Below are 3,107 nucleotides of genomic sequence, written 5' to 3'. Positions count from 1 at the left end.
TGGGACCCTGGTGCTGTGAGGCAGCAATGCTAACCACTGAGCCACCATGCCACCCCTTTTTACCTCAAAGATGAAGTAAGTATTCTCTATTTTACAGGCTTCATTCTAACAAGGCTTAGCTGTGTTTTTTTTCAAGATTTTTCAATTCTTAGTAGTTTTATGTGTCTTTTTGTAGTTTTGGAAGCCCAGAGCCATTTGGAAAATGATGTCAAAGGTCAGGTAATTTTGTATTCTGTATAGGTGGGCAAAATTAAAGATATGGAAACAGATAACTTTGGAAATAAAAGTGAATCTTCACTTAGTGTCCTGATTATCCTCTTATTCAATTTCAGCCGAGAGAGAATATTCCACATTGATATGAATAGCATAACGGAAAGACTTTTTTTGCGACGAAAAGGGGTGTATTTGGAGTGAGTATTAGGAAAAGGGTGAAGGATGATAGCTGTGTTTGGGATGAATGTATGGTTTGTAGTGTCTCTTTCTCTCACGCATACACATACATACGGATCCTCAATTTTTTTTAAGTGAATCTTAAAAGTTTCAGTCGTCTGTACTGACTTTATGTTGTATCATGGTGTTGTATCTGAGCTATGGGAGAGGATTCATGTTAATTTAATAGCAGAATAAGGATCAGGATTGGTGTAAGTCAGGGATGGGAATGGAGGATTTTTACTGTGATTGAGTTGCAGCCACAAAACCTATGCCACACATATATCCCAGACTGCTGTTATTATTTCTTGAAGTTTTAAATATCCTTATGTTCTACTGTTTTGCAGCATCTGAACTATGGTAAGGAATTCCATATTCATTTGATAAATGATTAGGAATGAGACTGAGATTTTAGTGAAGAAAAATAAAGTGAAGGTTGGGGAAGGGGTGCGGAGTAGTTGCTATGAATGATTTGCAGTCTCGCATTCAGATCTGCTCTGCTGTAAGCTTTTAATGAAAACTAATCCTCGTCTTTAGTGATTTGGATGGTCCACATGTTCTAATGTAGTGCAGTATCTGAGCTAGGGGAGTCCATGTTGATTTGAAGCATAGTAATGATCAGGAACGAAAGAGAGATCACAGAGTCATAGAGATGTACAGCACGGAAATAGACCCTTCAGTCCAACTCGTTCATGCCAACCAGATATCCCAACCCAATCTAGACCCACCTGCCAGCACATGGCCCAAAACCCTCCAAACCCTTTCTATTCATATAACCATCTAGATGCCTTTAAAAATGTTGCAATTGTACTAGCCTGCACCAACTTATTCCATACATGTACCACCTTCCGTGAAAAAGTTGCCCCTTAGGTCTCTTTTATATCTTTCCTCTCTCACCCCAAACCAATGTCCTCTAGTTCTGGATTCCCCCACCTTAGGGAAAAGACTTTGTCTATTTATCTTATCCATGCCCTTCATGATTTTGTAAGGTCATCCCTCAGTTTCCGACGCTCCGGGGAAAACAGCCCTTGCGTATTCAACCTCTCCCCATAGTTCAAATCCTCCTACCCTGGCAACATCCTTTTAAATCTTTCCTGAATCCTTTCAAGTTTCACAACATATTTTCGATAGGAAGGAAACCAGGTATTAGGTCTTACAGGTAAAAAGGGGAATGTGTGTCTTGGAAGTGAATGTTGGGAAAAGGGGTTGGAAGATGGTTGCTATGGGTTATAATTGCAACCACACAAACTCACTCACACCCATGTTCAGCCCCATACAATTACTCACTCACACAAACACTCATTTAGTCATCCACACACACATTCAGAAAAACATCCATACTGTTTTGCCCACACTTGCATCCACACACACTCTATCCCATACAAACTGTCACTTGCTTACACACCCACACTCTCACTTAGCTGCTCCAGCAGGCACACAGTCAGTCACAGACAGAGACACAGTCATAGACAATGTCAAGACATAGACACACAATGACTGTGATACGGTCAACACAGTCACAAACACACACACAGATAAACACAAACAAACAGATAAGAGTCAGTCACACAGAATCAGACAAGAGTCAGTTATAGGCATCAATCGATACAGACAGCACAGAGTCAATCACAGACAGTCACAAAATCAAATACACAGAGCCAGATAGACATGGAGAGTTATAGAGTCATACACAAACACAGTCAGTAATAAAGCAGGCTAAGATAAAAGGTAGGGAGGAGGGACTTGGGGGAGGGGCGTTGGGAATACGATAGGTGGAAGGAGGTTAAGGTGAGGGTGATAGGCCAGAGAGGGGTGGGGATGGAGAGGTCGGGAAAAAGATTGCAGGTCAAGAAGGCAGTGCTGAGTCTGAGGGTTGGGACTGAGAAAATGAGAAAGCTGGAGAAATCTGCATTCATCCCTTGTGGTTGGAGGGTTCCTAGGCAGAAGATGAGGTGCTCTTCCTCCAGGCGTCGTGTTGCCATGGTCTGGCAATGGAGGAGGCCAAGGACCTGCATGTCCTTGGCGGAGTGGGAGGGGGGGTTAAAGCGTTCAGCAACGGGGTGGTTGGGTTGGTTGGTTGGTGCGGGTGTCCCAGAGGTGTTCTGTGAAACATTCCGCAAGTAGGCGGCCTGTCTCCCCAATGTATAGGAGGCCACATCGGGTGCAGTGGATGCAGTAAATGATGTGTGTGGAGGTGCAGGTAAACTTCTGACTGATATGGCACGATCCCTTGAAGGGAAGTGAGGGGGGAGGTGTGGACACAAGTTTTGCATTTCTTACGGTTGCAGGGGAAGGTGCCGGGAGTGGAGGTTGGGTTGGTGGGGGATGTGTGGATGTGATGAGGGAGTCGCGGAGGGAGTGGTCTTTCCAGAACGCTGATAGGGGTGGGGAGGGAAATATATCTTTGGTGTTGGGTCTGTTTGGAGGTGGCGGAAATGATGAAGGATGATACGATATATCAGGAGGTTGGTGGGGTGATAGGTGAAAACCAGTGGGGTTCCGTCCTGGTGGAGATTGGAGGGGTGTGGTTCAAGGACGGAGGAGCAGGAAGTGGAGGAGATGCGGTGGAGAGTATCGTCAACCATGTCTGAGGGGAAATTGTGGTCTTTGAAGAAGGAGGCCATCTGGGTTGTACGGTATTGGAATTGGTCCTCCTGGGAGCAGATGCAGCGGAGACG

This window comes from Chiloscyllium plagiosum, chromosome 30 (genome assembly GCF_004010195.1).
Source record: "Chiloscyllium plagiosum isolate BGI_BamShark_2017 chromosome 30, ASM401019v2, whole genome shotgun sequence".
Classification (NCBI taxonomy): domain Eukaryota; kingdom Metazoa; phylum Chordata; class Chondrichthyes; order Orectolobiformes; family Hemiscylliidae; genus Chiloscyllium; species Chiloscyllium plagiosum.
Note: the sequence above shows the minus strand (reverse complement) of the source record.